Raw genomic sequence first — 17,815 nt, 5'->3', positions numbered from 1 at the left:
CACTACTCCACTCTCTGCTGATCTGTTGTCATTGTTAGATTGCAGCCTCTACTTCCATTTACTACATCCATGCGTGGCGACATAATATGGATCACGATGTCGGGCGCCTTTCAGGTGCGAGGTTAACGCAATTAAAACCAAATAGAAAATGCAAATTCCTTTTTTTTTTTTCGTTTTTCAAACATTTAAACATTTTCTTAAAGTTAGAATTTCTATTGAATGGAAACATGGCTACTGATGTTTTTATCCGTTTGTCTAGACCTGTGATTTAAAGTTCAGTCTTTTTTTGGTTTTTAACTTTCATTAAAAGGGAAGTCCTGATTCAATATTAATATTAGAAATTGTCTGTTATTAGCCAAACTGCGAATATCAGAATATATATGCCTGCATCTACATATTTTTTTATTAACAGGCTGATAGAAACACTCATTTTATCCACATTTGTCAAGTTTAAGTAAACCAATGGTTAATAATAAATAATAATAAATATCTTGGTGGTTCTTATTATTTTTGTTGTTGACAATTGTTCTCTGATAATATCACTTAACTAAGCCTTTTATAAGTACTAAAACATGCTCGAATCTCTGATATATACAATACAGATATAATATCAGTACTGTAATGTAAAGAAAAAGTTGTGTCGAGAGAAGGGAGGTTGTTTTATCAAACGGGGAACATTGAGGACAGCCCTGAGCAGTGGGTCTTCAGTCAAAGGCGTTTCCTCCGTTACAAGACTTCCTTCCTGTTTGCAGCTTTTAACATCTACAACAACTCATTGGAGAAAAAAAAAACAAAAAAAAACTGTTTCACAGCATTGAATGTCCCTTTGGGATCAATAAAGTATTTGTGAAGAGATTTGAACTTTGTAAGTGTATATTGAATTAAATTAATAATAGATCAGGACGTCCCTACAACTTTTTCCCAAATCAAAGCTTGGGAAATTAGTGCATGTGTTTTTTACTAACTGGGGCCTTTTATGAAGATTATTTTCCTCTGGCTCTAGCTGTTTATTTTTGGTCCTTGGCTAGTCTGTGTTATCCATAGCATCTTGGTTCCTGTCTGCAGCAGGATACGTCCTATATGTTCTTTTCCTGTTCACATGCCATGGAATGTTTCTCTATAGTGTCTTCCTGCAGCCCCTGAGGTTCGCTGAAGTTGAAATTAAGACTTTTTTTTTTAAAGAATTGTTTAAAGGTTAAGAATTTGTATAATACAAACACAAAGAAAACATGAATCTCTTAGAATCCCTAAATCCCTAAAATCTCTTAGAGGGGAAAAATAAGAAAGCTAAAACGACCTGGATGTACTGGCTGGCACACCCTCAACTATTACTTTACTGAATAGCCTTTAGCTTTCATTTTTAGCATTCAGTGTTCTTCAGGAGTCGGTTGGCATGTTGCATCCTGACTTGTTGAGCGAATGGGATACCTCTGTTGGGCAGCAGAAGGTTTCCAACTCTATTAGACTGTGAGGACATGTTTACTCTCTATTGAGGCTAATGAAGCTGTTGGCTTATGGCAAGAACTATTTTCGGGAATCTCGTGACAATTAATCTTGCAAGTTAAAGTTTGACCACCAACTGACTGGCATTTGGAACCGTTTGGTTTCGTTCACTTTGATGAAAGGTGCTGTTTGTTTTAAAGAAAAGTTGCGTCAGATCACGATACTTCAATAGCTTATTTTTGATATTGGACTTTTTTAATTTGAGGTTATGTTTTATAATTGTGGTCAAAGGGTGCGGTTTGGTTTCATGTTTTAAAAAGGCTTGGATTTATTTTTTTCCTTTGCGAGAGAAAGGTTTGTATTTATAAACCCCCAGAGATGTAAGACAATTGACAGACAATCGTCTCATTCAAAGGTTGATCTGTACTAACCAGAAATTCCTGCAGCTCCCTCAGAGTTGTTTTCAAGCTCCTAATCAGTTCTATCTGTAACAATGATGTCACAACTGTGATTTAATTTAGAATTTTGATAATTTTCTAGACCTTAATCATTTTCTCCAAATAATAATACCCATCTCTCTGCTATACGGGTGGGTGATAATGCCTTAAACCTATTCCAAAATATTTTAAAATCTAAAAAAAAAAACTTTATTTTTTTTAAAGGACTAAATCTAAGTGAACCTTTTTTTCCCCTCAATCCTAGAGCTTAGTGTATTGGACCCCAAACACTCGATAGCAACCTCAGATTTTGTCTGAGGCTGGTAGAAGTCTTGTTATTCTCTCTGAGCCACTAATCAAGAAAGTCCTTTTGAAGCTTTTATTTCTATTTGAACTGCTTAGTTAGGCAACACACCATTACATTATTATTGTATAGCGTTAACAGTCTTGTTTGGGTGGTAATGCTAATCTCTGCACATCTTTGGACAGTTCTGAATGGTGTGTTCATTTAGATGTCTGGTGCTCTGCAAGGCACTCCTGCCATCACATCAAATATGTTTGTGGTCAGGTGTGTTTATTTTAACAGCTTCTGCTGTATTCATTTAAAGGTTTGCAAAGGTTGCAGTAATCTGTTTGCATCCAGATACATGCAAACTTTTATATTTGCAAAATCTTCCACCAGACCAATTTGCTTTTGTTTTCAGTTGAATAGTATTGGACATATTTCTCTCAAAATTACGGAAAATTGTTATTTCAACAGACTTATCGCTGCAGTTGACTTTTCTTTTAGATTTTGGCTATTTTTTTCCAGTGTCTTTTTCATCACTGGTCATGCTCACCTAAGTGATCTGTTATTTGTTTACTCATCCTGATAAATTGTTTGTGGTCTCTGTTCCAAATCCATATTGAAAGGTAGTATTGTGTCTTTACCTGAATTATTTCCTTCCACCAGTCTTGTCCTTCCTACTGGGGAAAACCCCCGAGGATCAGCTTCAGTACATACACGAACATGCATCTTACAATCATCCTCATTACTACTCAAAGCCATCCCAAAGAGGTCTGGCCTTAATCCTGTTTCAGTCCCACCTGCCACCCTTCCTGTTCTAAAGCTGACAACTAGATGCTACTTGCCAGTGGTCTTAAATCCCTCTGATGAAACAAATGTGGGTTCAGACTGAGATGATGGTGGTGGTGGTGGTGGGAGGGTGTTACCCATAATTATTGGAATGTCAGCCCAACACTGGGCCTCTGTTAAATATCCTCACATGTCCTCCTGCCTAAATCCTGATTAAGGCCTTGCTCTTGTTGTTTAGTAGAGGAGGGCATTAGGGGGAAGGGCCGCTTAGTTCACAGTTTCTTTTTTTTTTATGTTGGGACCTTACATTATAAGAGATACTTAAATGTGACAGATATGATGCTTCAATAAGAATGATCAAAATTGAATTTTTACAGTTTATTTTTTTTACCGGTATAATTTCAAGTTGTAGACTCTCTTTTAGCTCTGAAGTTCTGAGTTCAGCAGTTTTGGTTCTTGGGCCACAATTCGGTATGAAAGCATTTTATTACCACTGAAGCTAATTTAATGTTCAACTAAATCATTCTCCTTTCCTCCTTATGTAGTTCCTACACTTTGTGATTTTTTTCAACCCTACTTTACTATTTGAAGAGTATTTAATGGCACACTGTTGTGTGGAATTCCTAATATTTTGACATTAAATTAGAAGCGTGAACATTGTACAATCAATCACAGTTTAGTGCTTAATCACTTATGACGTGAGAATAAAATGCGATTCAGTGAAATTGGTATTGAACGTGTATGTATTGTGATATATATTGATATTGATTTTCTACGCAGCCCTTCCTAGTGCTGATGTATTTACCGGAGATATTGTAAGCAATTTTAGATTTACCACATTGCTTCATTTAATTTTTCAAACAGTTTATGAATGTTCAATATAAAACTTGCACTCCTCAAAATAGGAGAAAGACCCTGAGAATAATTATTGTCATTTAAGTTGAAAAGAATTTCTTTATTTGGTGTTAAAGGCTGTTTGGATATCATGATATCATTTTATGGTGGTTTGTAAATGTGTTTACGCAAGTATATTATTAGTATAACGTTTATTTTTATTCTTGGTTACACTACAGTTAAATGCAGAGACTAGATTTGGTGTGAGTAGATTGGTTTTCTAGTTCTGCATGACATAAGGTGGTTTTTCACTGTGGTAACTTTTTAAAGAGCCTGAGTAAATATCTGAGACCTTTTTTCTGCACCTCTTATTTTCACAGCAGAAACCAGGTCCAGTCATTGACAGGCAAGGGAGGCAGTGCTTTCTGGTTGTATTCTAAGCTTTATGAGGAAAACAGAACATTCAGATAATATTATGGAATATCCCAGTGAAAGTATTGCCTCTGATAGACCTACAGTTTCATCTCTTTCTAAACTCGGCCATTTAAATCAGGGTTTTCCAAACTCAGTTCTATACATTTTAGATTAACCTGATAAACCAGACTAAATGTGAGATTAAATGTGTAATTTAGTCTGGCCCCGATGAATGAGACATTGGAAGATTGTTAATGAGAACAACCCATTGTTTTTCAAACCATGTCTGTGCCTATTGGCCAACGCTCTGACCAATGAGAGCGACTGTGACGTAGAAGCACGACAGAAAGCTGGTGGGGGAGTGTAAACAAACAGCCTGTCGAGTAAACAGCGAATACGTCCTTCTAAACAATGAACGACCGTAGAGCCTCTTCCTGCTCACGTTTCAACAAAAATCCCAAGTCTAATCCTTCCAAATCTGATTCCAAGCCTGAGTCAAAAGAGAACTCTTCAATAGTTGTCATCTTCCTTTTTGTGCTTTCTCCAGCGTCGCACAGCTTTGTCATCACGCCCTGAAAACCCTGCCCGCTTTGCATCCAGACATTTAAAACACATCTCTGCGTTGTTGTTGACCCGCCAGTTCTAGGGCCTGGGGCATTGATCGAGGCTAGACCACTCGCAGGCATAAATGATTTTAGCCTCTGGCGGGTGGGGCTAGTTTACTAGGCTACATTTTACACATTTTGTCTATGCTCCAGCACACCTGCATTAAAGGATTACATTACCTACTCAGAAGCCACCAAGGGCTGCAGAGGCTTGTTAATCACTGTTATTTAAGTCAGGTGTGTGAAGGCAGGGAAATACCCAAGACATGCCGGACAGTCGGTCCTGAGGACACGCTGATTTGGAACCTGTCATGTTTCAGTATTAAGGATGTCAAAAGCCATGCAGATGGTCAAGTGTATTACTTTGAGGGGAAGTTGTCCAAGCTTTCAAATATTTAGACGCAGTCAGTCCTTTGCTGAGGTTATAAAACGCGCTGATGTTGTGACGACTTTAATTCATCATTTAATGCAGCTCTATTGATGGTACATAGCTGAGGCCTTAAAGAAAAACTGTAACTTTTGACCCAAGTGTTTGCTCAATTTATGATTAAGATTATTTTTCAGGTTAATATACAACACTCAGTGTGTAAGGATGCTCATTAGCGGCTGATCCTCTCAAAAATTCCATGTTGCTTGAGAGGGTTTGATCCATCACTAAATGAGCCTCGTTACCCTGAGAGCCTCTTCCAGGCAGTCTGACCTCCCCTTAAATTACAACTTGCGTTACTTCAGAGCCACACATCCGCAGACATATATTTGAAAATCCTTTTTAAAAAAGGCATGCTAAAGAGCCGTGGGTTGTGAAGGGGTGAGGGTTGAAAACGGTGTCAGCTGATTGACAACAGCATCCTAGCTCACACTACACTAACAACCCATTTTAGATCAGGAGGATGAAGCATAGTCCGTTTCATCACTTTTCAATACATTTTCAGTTTTTGTTTTTATCATCTTCATAATTAATGTTCGATAGCATTTAGGTCTGGTGAGAGACTGAAACAGAGCTAATGTCAGAAAAGGTATTTTAGGGGTAAGTAGTTCTTTGACACCGAGAGCTTTTTAAGCTGAAAGTTGTTGTTGGGCAACAAAACAGATAAGACACTTACCTGGTCAGACATATTTGATTTTCTGATGTAGACCTCAATCTGTGGCCGTGTCTTTACAAGTTACTCCATGAATTCTCAATCCACTTCTCTAAAGTGGTCTGCTGTCAGATTCTACAACACAAACTGTTTATTTTTTGCAACTGTGGCCTTTAGGGGAGCTAAACCTGGAAGATACAGATTTAGTGACCTTAGTGGCTAAAAGTTACATATTGTTGCTTTAAGAAATAACAAGCTATGGCTACTGACAACTTTCTGACTTAGAAATGAATTTGTTTTAGTTTATAACTCCAAAACATATGTATATATAGGGTATATAATATGGCATAGAATCCAGTATAGGATTGGTAATTTTGTGGGTTGCTCTATCAGCTAAAGGCAAATTTAAGATTCTCTATATTCCAGTTAACATTGAATTAACTACTAAATTAGTTGACGATTATTTTAATTATTGAGCTGATTAATTGTTTCAGCTGTAGTTATAACAATAATAATAATATACGATTAGACGGATTACATTCACAACGAACATAACATTTGAATAAATCTGGCACAACATCCCAGTCTTGACCCAAAAAAGACTACATGATGCTAAGCCATCTATGTCCCATGTTCTCCTACTAAGCCTAACTTTGACTCCTGGAACAGTTTGGTGATTGAAAACTCCTGTTAGTGTTTTATTTATTAGCACATCAAGGTTTTTATCTTTAGGCTGGATAATCTCTTTTATATGTGGTGCAGGAAGACCTATCCAGTTTTGAGAGAATCAGATCTGCAGGAGAAGTTAAAATCTGGAAGAATCTTGAGAATAATGCTCCAATTCCTTTTTTGCAATTCAACACGTAGTCCCCAACAGTCCAGCTGTTACATACATTAATAAGGAGACAGAATCTCATATTTTTATGTTTTTCTTCAGTCAAAGGCTGCCGGGCATTTATTAGCATTACTTGGCTTTGATGTTTAAATTAACATTTAATGAAACGTCCTGTGCATTTATGTCTAGATTCTTCTACTTTCTGAACCAGTTCTCGCATTTTGAAAAAAAAAGTTTTTTCTTTTGGCTGTACAAATTCTGCAAGTGACCGTTTTTCATGTCCAGCTATAAATTGGATAGAATTTCGCCACATTTTTGCATTTGCGATTGAAGCAATTTACTTTAAATGAACATCCTTTGGGCTTGGCTACAAAAGGCCTGTTTCAAAAGTTGGTGAATTGTGGTATCTTTATTGTTTACAATGTTAGTATAGTACTCAGCGTAAGTCTGTGCCATAGATGTATTCCCCTCAACATCCAATAGCTTTAATGGAGTTTAGATTTACTATCAACTTTGAAAATCCAACCGCAGCGCTTGGCTAATTAAGTTCATGAAAGGGATCTTGATGCACACACAATTTCATCAGCCTTAAAATATTGACCTTCCTAACATCTCCTAGACGGACATCTCTCTTGAGTCACAGAGATATTGGATAGCCCATCATGAATTTCTATAATTCTATAATTTTTCTGTTTTTAGAGCCCTTATTAACGCAAGAACAAAATATATCACGATAAAATATCTACGGTAAAACAATTTGGGGAAACTTGAGTGAGTTAGCAAATTTTACAGATTAAAATAAAACAGGTGCAGTTGCATCTCTTCACTCGGTTGCTTATCATTCTGCAATCAAACCTTGCTGTATTGCCTTGGGCCCTTATCTGGTTCCCTGAAATGATAGGATTACCTTACATATACCACCTGCCTTATTCAAGTCAGAAAAAGCTTTTTCATCGTACTTTGCCTTGTCTCAATTGTATGCATGATCAAATATGTAAAACATGTTTTCCTAAAGAAATACATGTTTCGATTAAGTCTGTCATCAACTTCAAAGGTCACATGTAAAGGCCGTCCTGAAATGTATAAGTTGTTTATATGTATAATAATAAAAAATACTATAATGGGGTGCACCTTAGAATTCAAATTCCTTTTGGTTTCGCTGTCTGTATGATTTACAAAAGGACAAGACCGAGGTAGTGATCTTGCATACCTGTATAGCTCAGCAGCACATTGATGTTTTTTGGTCATTTTCAGTGTGCCTAATGTGTGTGGGAGTACTGATCCTGGAAGGTGAAACGTGATCTTTTGCTTCCACACACAGGGACACATCTATGGCTACGAATGTGTGACAGTCTGTGTTGTGTCTGAAGTTAATGCTGTTTTTTTTTCCATCTTGTTTTTCAGGATTCTGTGGACGCTGCTGCAGCAGGTGTTTTTTTTTTCTTTTTTTTTTTTCCTCTATTTGGATTTTAGCCCACTGACATTCTCGCACAGCCATGGAATCGGTAGGTTCAAAAATATATTTTAGATAACTTTCATGCTTTGGCTATTTGTGCTGAGACATTCTTAAAGCTTGTTCTATTAATTGAGAAGCTGGGTTATTCGGTATCATATAGCATGTGTGTATGGGCATGCAATATTGAGTGTGTTCCTTTAAATGCTTTTAATTTATTTATTTTATTTCCTTACAAATATAGCCCTTAATCGAACATTTTTCAGGTAAAATATGTTTTTTGTCAGTGAAATTATGGTGTCTGTTTTGTGCAAAAACATTCAGCACCAGTTTGCTCTCAGTAAGAGTATCTGCCTTACTCCGTATTGTTAAACATGCAAGAGTTTGTAATTGCATGAGATGCCTGTACCAGCAGGCAGGCAGGCTGAAAGCACAGTAGTATTGAGCTCTATCCACTGGAATGCATGCATTAAGAATGAGGCTTAGTGCGTGCCTAACCTCTGCTTTCCTGTCCCTTTGTCATAGGCCGTGTGTGCCCGTCTGTTTCATAGACTATAAAAAGTAGGTCACAGCCTCAGTAGTGCAGAACTAGCATGTGTCCAACAAAGGTCCTGCAAATCCCCCAGTCTGTGTCACACATACAGTACACATACAGAAATAGGGCTTGCTGTTCCTTTTTAAAATTTTGTTTAGCATATAAAACCTTACGTATGTTTCTTGGGTTTAACTTAGATTAAATCTGCATAGCTGAAGCAGTTGGTTTTACACTTAATATTACCACAGCTTGACTAGTATTGACAACATACTTTTAGAAGGGAAATAAGTGTAAAATGGAAATGCACATAGAGGCCTCAGTGAGATAATGTTCTAATTAAAAATAAATTATTTGAGATTTGTTTTTATAGTAATATGTAGCTGGGATTTAATTATGCTAGTGACACCAGCAGCTGCTTTGACTCTTCCCTTTTTTTCCCCGTATAACTATCTTCTTAACACGACAATTACACATAAAATTAAATGACAAAAAAGGAAAAAATTCTCTACTCCAGGGAAGCTGTGCGCTTTCCATTGGGGAAAAATAAATAAATCTATGCCTCAGTTTTCAGTTTGTTCCATTGTGCGCATTCAGATAAACATATAAAAAAAGATAAAAAAAAACGTTTAATGTCTCACAACATAGTCAGGACAACTGGGAAAGAGAAAACTGTTCCCACTCGAACAAACTTTGACATTTTTGACTAAAAATGCATCTTGTTGGGTTTTAGCGTTCTGTGTAGGTGGTTAACAGTATAACTTTGCCCACAGAGTCATCTGCAAATGTATATCGTCCATCGCCATTTGTTGGACGGCCGAATATCGGTTGTAAAATTGTTGCAAAACGCCCACCCTAGTGGGAAAAATATCTGGTCCATTTAAAGTAAAAAAAAAAAAATTCAGCAAGAAACTGACTTACGTTGATAAGAAATGATAATGTCCATATGACACAAAGCCAATGATAATGTCCATATGACACAAAGCCAATGATAATGTCCATATGACACAAAGCCAGTTTTGGTGTGTGTTTGCGTGAAGTGTTTTTTTTTTTTTTCTTTTTTTCTTTTTTTCTTTTTTTTTTACCACATTTCCACTGGTTATGCAGTGTACTGCCCCCTGTGTCTTGGAAGATTACTGCGCCAATGTCAGCATCTAGAAGAACTCCCTACAGCTCTCGATGAGGCTTGCACCCTTTCAGGGGAGCCCTGTGTCACACCTTGGAGCGTAACTATAACTGAGCCTCTATTCCCCCTCTATCTATTAGTCTCCCTCCATCTGGCTGAGCAGCAGCAGTGAGGGATGTTTTTAGTTTAGATTTGAATGCTCTTTATAACTTATTTATGTCAGTGGAAACTAAACACAAAGCTTATTATAGTGCAAGAAGTTGGATATAAGCTGGGTGTACACATGTTCATCCGGGGGCTGGTTAAACCCGCTCACTCACACACTCAGTCTCACTCAGCTTCTGCCCCTCTTCTCCTTCCATCCCTCATGTGATTCCAGTCACATGCTTTCAAGGCAGGCTGCTCAGTAAATCAGAATCAGAGCTTTATTTTTAACTGCTTTAAATCCTCAACCTGGTCTCATGGGTTGCAGAACCAAGTGATGGCTGGTCTCTGTTTTTGTTTTTTTAGCCAGTCTGTGCCAATACTCTTCTCTATGTATATATATATATATATATGTATATATTAGTGCTGTCAATCGATTAAATTTTTTAATCGCGATTAATCGCATCAATGCCTGAGTTAACTCGCGATTAATCGCATTTTAATCGCACATTTTTTTTCCTGATTGAAAATCATTTAAATACTCTCGATGACATACAAAAAAATACATACAGGCTAGGTTTGTGCCAATGTTCTTTTTTTAAAATGAAAACAGGTCACAGATACTGATTTATGCCATAGAAACATATGGCAAGAAGATGGGGAGGCATGTAGCAAAAAATAACAAATATGTAGCCAAAAAAAAGGCCCTGAAAACAGACTGATGTAAAAGACAGTCTTTACAGTTAATACAGTCTTTTGAACAAAGACAAGCATTTTACCCTACTGCTATAAAATGTAGTACAGTTAACATTAGATGTTAATTAACCAAGATAATAATGAACAATTTTCAATCAATACATCAAAATCAATAGACCAACATCACTAGATGAAGGTAGTCTATGCTCTAGAAAGTTACTTTTCAGCCTCTTAACAAAAATGAGAACACACACACACCCACTCACCCACACACAGACACACCCACCCACACACACACACACACACACGATACCGACAAGAGTGCCGTAGCAGATTCCATTTCACCTCAGTAATCTGTTTTCTCAGCGTATTTCAGGTTGCTACTAGTTACCAGACACTCAACTTGTTTGTTGGTGGTGGGGCTTAAAGAAAAGGCACTAGCGTCACCCAGTGTATCAGCGTCTTTTTTCCTTGAGGAGCTCCGTTCTCGAAGCCTATGAGAAATGCATAGACTGGGGGAAAATAGCCCCGCCTTCCCGCAGGCTGCAGCGGGATGTACTTGGAAAATTGTATCATAAAACCACATAGCGTTAATCTCACGTTAAAAAAATTATCGCCGTTAAAATGGCCTCGCGTTAACGCGTTAATAACGCGATAATTTTGACAGCACTAGTATATATGTATTTATATATGTATGTATATATGTATGTATATATATATATGTATATATGTATGTATATATATACATACATATATACATATATATATAATGTATATATATATATATATATATATATATATATAGAGAGAGAGAGAGAGAGAATAATGATAAAAGTTTTGTTATCATTAAAAAAACCCAAAACAAATGGCCAACAGACTGCAAGTATGTGTGAAATGTGCGGTTGCATATGCTGCTAAGTTTTTTTTTTTTTTTTACCCTGCTTCTGTGATGCCATCTTGAACTCTGTTAGCACACAGAGTTAAAGAACTTGAGCCTCTTTATTGGTTCATGACCAAAGGTCCTTCCATGCAACAAGCAAACGAAGCAGTAATTGGAAGTAGAGGACTAAAGAAGCTACTACTGGCCCAGTTGTAGGCGTATGTCAAGCGTGTGTCCTCTGAATCATTAGCATCAAAAACACGTTGGCTGGAGAAATCCAATCTGGTGGTATCAGAAATCAGTGCGGCCCAATACACTTAATTCTCTCTAAACCTGCACTTATTCCCATAAATACAGTTAGGTCATTGCCAAACGTCCAATTTAAAATGTTTGTGTAACTTGATTGAATGATGATGGTGAAGTGATTTAAAGGTTCCTGTATATGCAGCTTTGTTTGCCAAACAAAGTCATATGCATATCAGTATAAATGCACTCATCAGCATAATAGCATTGGAAATCATTGATGTGAGGCAATAGTCTTTTCTGCCTGTGTCAAGTAGTGTGCACATAGGGACTGATACCATTCACATTAGAACTGATAGAACGGTACCAATGTTAAGTAGCAGGAAATCGGTGTTGGTACCTATTTTCAGGACTGTACTTTAACAGTCGGCTTACTTACCTGAAGCAGAGAAACTGATGATGTGGCTGCTTCCATTTTATCGTCACTGTTTCAAATAGAAAATGTTCTCCCATGTTGCTGAATAGATGAAGCAAGGTGTGCTAACTGTGCTGAATGCAGGGTTTTGAGCCCTAGATCTGAGGCTGTCAAATTGTGAACTCTTGTATTCAAACAGTTCTGGTCTCAAATACTACAGCAGGTGTAATGTGTTTGCCATTTCTAAAAGTGAAGCCATACTCCAGAACAAAAAACCAAAGCAAACATGGCTAATAGATAGCGTTCGGAAGTCATCACTGTCTTGTACTGTCATGCTGTAATTCATGTCCGGCACAGAAAATCTCTTTCTCTAACCCTCCTTCCATATTATGTTAGCTACATGAACTTAGTAATCAGAATAAGTGGCTAATTGGGGTTAAAATGTCTTGTATAAACACACCAGTCAAAATATTTTAAATCGAATACAATTGTAATTGAACTGAGAGGGTTTGTTTATGCTCATTGACAATCCGATCAGCCTAGAAGGCTTGTCAGGCTCAGGTTGTTTTTGAATGAGGCAGGCTGTGCACCCCGCTTTAAAGGGACTTGTTTCTCCTCTGCGTGGCTAGATGCTATCAGACTATTCCTACTGGCTAGTTTACATGACATTTCTACTCTGATCGGCCATTTTATTCACATTACTTATGTCGTTATAAAAGGTGCAGCCTTGGCATTGTTCGTTTCTTTATTTAATCCAGATATTAATTTGATTTGTATATATATCTATTAGGGGTGGAACGGTTCGCAAAATCCACGGTTCGGTTCGATTCACGGTTTCTGGTCATGGTGTTCGGTTCGATACATGTTGATTGTTACACCGAAATCCCATAAAAATTTATGGAATTAATGAAAAAATCCCCCAAAAAATAATGGATTGTAATTATTTTAAATGATCGGCGGAAACCCTGGATCATTTCCGTATGTTTTGCTGCTTTGAATTTAATCATCTCGCGCATGCTCTCTACCATCTCCAAGGGAGTCAGAGGGGAGCGAACGGGAGCCGCAGTGGGGGCTGTAGGCTTTGCTTTGAGCAGCCGGTCTGGAGCGCAGCGGGGCGGAGCGGGGGTTGCTGACAGAGTATGAGGGATTTCGGGGTTAGCATGACATGTTGGTCATGTTGCTGTTAGCGTAAACAAAACGTGTTGCACAATGCTTGCACACTGTTGCACTTTTATCCACAACTTTCTTTCCGCCGTCATCGTAGGTCACTCAAAATGCAAAGCGCTCCCATACAGCAGACCTATAAAGTGCTGCTGGCGCGTCTTCCAACTCCTGAACTTTCCCTCTAGCCATTCCAACACAATTCTCCACAACAACTGATTTTTTTCCCTGCTACACCCGGCTAAGCTGCTTCGCTTCTTCTTCTTCTTGTTTACTACTGGTAGTTGGCTTTGGTCGCAGTACCGCCACCTTCTGCTCTGGAGTGTAATCGCTTCGCCTATGAGAAGAAGGAGCAGCGCATGAATCGAACGAAACACACGCGAACCGAACCGAGACAGTCGAACCGAACGGTTCTGACGGTTTTCATAAATCGTCCCATCCCTAATATCTATATATACATTTGTATATATATGTATATGTGTATATATATATATATATATAATATAATATATATATGTGTGTGTGTGTGTGTGTGTATATGTATATATATATATATATATATATATATATATATATATATATATATATATATACACTATATTGCCAAAAGTATTTGCTCACCCATCCAAATTATTGGAATCAGGTGTTCCAATCACTTCCATGGCCACAGGTGTATAAATTCAAGCACCTAGGCATGCAGACTGTTTTTACAAACATTTGTGAAAGAATGGGTCGCTCTCAGGAGCTCAGTGAATTCCAGCGTGGAACTGTGATAGGATGCCACCTGTGCAACAAATCCAGTCGTGAAATTTCCTCGCTCCTAAATATTCCACAGTCAACTGTCAGCTGTATTATAAGAAAATGGAAGTGTTTGGGAACGACAGCAACTCAGCCACGAAGTGGTAGGCCACGTAAACTGACGGAGCGGGGTCAGCGGATGCTGACGCGCATAGTGCGAAGAGGTCGCCAACTTTCTGCAGAGTCAATCACTACAGACCTCCAAACTTCATGTGGCCTTCAGATTAGCTCAAGAACAGTGCGCAGAGAGCTTCATGGAATGGGTTTCCATGGTCGAGCAGCTGCATCCAAGCCATACATCACCAAGTGCAATGCAAAGCGTCGGATGCGGTGGTGTAAAGCACGCCGCCACTGGACTCTAGAGCAGTGGAGACGCGTTCTCTGGAGTGACGAATCGCGCTTCTCCATCTGGCAATCTGATGGACGGGTCTGGGTTTGGCGGTTGCCAGGAGAACGGTACTTGTCTGACTGCATTGTGCCAAGTGTAAAGTTTGGTGGAGGGGGGATTATGGTGTGGGGTTGTTTTTCAGGAGCTGGGCTTGGCCCCTTAGTTCCAGTGAAAGGAACTCTGAATGCTTCAGCATACCAAGACATTTTGGACAATTCCATGCTCCCAACTTTGTGGGAACAGTTTGGAGCTGGCCCCTTCCTCTTCCAACATGACTGTGCACCAGTGCACAAAGCAAGGTCCATAAAGACATGGATGACAGAGTCTGGTGTGGATGAACTTGACTGGCCTGCACAGAGTCCTGACCTCAACCCGATAGAACACCTTTGGGATGAATTAGAGCGGAGACTGAGAGCCAGGCCTTCTCGTCCAACATCAGTGTGCGACCTCACAAATGCGCTTCTGGAAGAATGGTCAAAAATTCCCATAAACACACTCCTAAACCTTGTGGACAGCCTTCCCAGAAGAGTTGAAGCTGTTCTAGCTGCAAAGGGTGGACCGACGTCATATTGAACCCTATGGATTAGGAACGGGATGTCACTTAAGCTCATATGTGAGTCAAGGCAGGTGAGCAAATACTTTTGGCAATATAGTGTATATACATATGTGTATATATGTGTATATGTAGCCAGTTTACATACAGGCTAATTGTAGGGAACGGTGTCAGCTGTAATCTTTCAGCAGCAAAGCTCAGAGGGTAGATGTCAGTGAGTTAGATTTGGTTCAGATGAAAGGCTGAAATTCTTGTAATCTTGCCCCTCCTGCTTTTCCTTGCAGCTCCACTGCTATCTCCTTCCCTTCTTCCAAAGCAGGGCTTGTTCCTCAGGAGGGATTAGTGTGAGCAGCAGATCTGAACTGGGAAGTAGGGCCTGCCAGTCACATTACATAAGTCGCCCCCGCAACTGCGACTTGGGCTGGCCTGGCTGGAGCTATGACCATAGAAGCTTTGTTTTCCCAACCTTCCCTTTTTACTTCCCTTGTGCTGCTCCTCCCCCTTCCCTTAGAGGCAGACTGCATACTGATGTTTTATAGAAAAAGTCTGTTTGCAGGGAACAGCCTAGCCTCTGTGGCTCTGAGTGTGGAGGAATACGCTAATAGCCAGTTGAATGGCAGGGAGCTTACATCTTAGGCAGGGGAATTTTAGGTCTACTGTTGGTCATACAATGCCAGTGAAATGGGGAGCAAGGGAATGCAGCACTTGGCTTTAATGCCTGCCAAGGGTTTGTATTTCAGTACATCCAATGATGGCACACAGGATACAAGTTCATTCTGTGTTGAATTTCTCAAGGTTGACAGTCTGTAGGACAGTGTGAGAAAGAATCCCTGTTTCTACTCTTCTTTTATCCATTGTCCTCGCTCTCAGTCGGTTCTTTCTATCTGAAAGTTTGGCGCCGTTATTGGGGCACTGGTGTAATCGAAGCTTGAATCTTTCCTAGTCGTAGAATTTATAAGTGTTTCTTAAGTTTTACCCTTTTTAAACTCCTTGAAGTCAAAGCATTTGTTGCAGCTCCAAGTAGGTTTTCATCTCAATCAACAACCAAGGCTGTAGATCCTTGAGGAACCAAGTTGAATCAAGCATGAATCTCTGCCTATCCCAGTTTACCAACAGTGGAAACGGATGACATGATGTAAGGACAGGATATTTGAGTAGCAGAACAAAAGGAGGAGAAAACAAATTAGCTCTCATTGATCAGCACCATACTGAGGCAGTACTGTCCCTGAAACAATACACTGGTACTGCGTGTGTGTGACTCGGTCTAAAAATCTCTGTGTGATAGTAAATCACACCAACAGGATCAAGGATTTTTTAACTTACACCGATTCCTGGACCTTATCAACAATGCAAACAAACAAAGCACACCAGATCTGATTTGGCATCCAACCTGGGGGGTAATTGGACCATTTAAAGTTGTAGCAGTTGCTATTGGTTAAAGTGAATGGGAATTAACAGTCTGCATGAGATTGTCTGGAGTTGTGTGTGTTTGTTTCTGACCAAGGGATCTACCTTGCTCAGAACTATGGAAAAACTTGTCGTGAAAGTCATGAAGAGCAACATTTGATTTTTGGAAAATACAAAGTAAAATCTCTGTAAGGTAAATTGTACACATTTTCCAGCCTGTTTATGGGTTTATCTGAAAAACAAGCACCTCAAAACTGAATTGGACAGAAAATGGATCAAACGTGAAAAGTCGATATTCATTGAGTTTGTTTACTGTATGGGTTGCACTGTAGATGACCAAAATCCTGGACGATTTTGAAATTCTCCCCGGATATTTTTTTTAGGTTTGAAAAGTAGGACATGTCCGGGAAAAGAAGGCTGTCTGGTCACCCTACCATATCAACAATTTTAATGTTTCAATGAGTGAGTGCTTGTTGCTATGCGTCTTTGCTTGGCAGCTTCGCTCGTTGGAAACCAACCAATCAATTCACAGCTCACCTAAATATTCATAAGCATACCATAAAAGGAAGAAAAACCTGTGGTTTCATTCTAGGGCTTTTAACCAGGCTTGCATTAGGGCTCATAGAACAACAAATATGACATTTTCAGCCCAACCAATGTTACACACCCTATTCAGAGACTTTAAGGACCAGCACCAAATACCCTATATAATCATTCTATGAACCCTTTAATGGAACTGAATTAATTAGAGTAACACTTCATCATGGCGATTCACTGTATAAATGCAAATCAGTTAATCTTGCTCTCCCTGCTAAAGTGTAACAAACCAAGATCGTCAAGGACTCCATGTCTCTGGCTTGCATTCGTATACAATCTTGGCTACATCTGTGCATTTGGAAATGGGATTGGGTGTTCTTTTACTGCATCAGACGGGAGCCAAGTTCCCATCAAAGAGTCGCAGCTACACCAAAGACTGTGTTTAGATGTGATGGCTAATTTTAGAGCTGCTAGGCCCTTGTCCAAGGTGGTGGAGGATAAGATAACATTGAAGTAGCCCTCCCTCCCTGCACAGTTGGGTGTGTTTGTACACCCAATTCAGCTCCCCCTGTGGATATAGTGAACAAACAGATGTTTGTATGTTTACAAGAAAATCCTATTCATGCTTTCACCTCTCGATGAGTTTCAGAGTCCACTGGGAATTTGACAACTGCATGTATGACATAATGAAAAGCCTCTCAACATTAGCTCCTTGAGGTAATATAATGCCATGGAAACGTGATCATTTCATGTTTAAATG

At 39.0% G+C, this 17,815-nt stretch overlaps 1 protein-coding gene across 3 annotated transcripts in view; it reads left to right on the top strand.

The window, feature by feature from the left end:
• ankrd11 (ankyrin repeat domain 11) overlaps nucleotides 1–17,815 on the top strand; it is a 126,560-nt gene that overhangs the window by 25,731 nt on the left and 83,014 nt on the right. For 2 of the 3 annotated variants that reach the window (XM_038283888.1, XM_038283885.1), the window contains exon 2: nucleotides 8,127–8,227. The exons of the other annotated variant lie outside the window; for it this stretch is intronic. The gene's annotated coding sequence lies outside the window, so the exon portion shown is untranslated. The remainder of the gene's footprint in view (nucleotides 1–8,126; nucleotides 8,228–17,815) is intronic. 3 annotated transcript variants of the gene reach the window in all.

The sequence above is a fragment of the Cyprinodon tularosa genome, unplaced genomic scaffold (assembly GCF_016077235.1).
Source record: "Cyprinodon tularosa strain WSP-4 unplaced genomic scaffold, ASM1607723v1 ctg197, whole genome shotgun sequence".
Taxonomy (NCBI): Eukaryota; Metazoa; Chordata; class Actinopteri; order Cyprinodontiformes; family Cyprinodontidae; genus Cyprinodon; species Cyprinodon tularosa.
The sequence above is the reverse complement of the archived record's forward strand: the minus strand, read 5'-3'. Positions and strand labels throughout refer to the sequence as shown.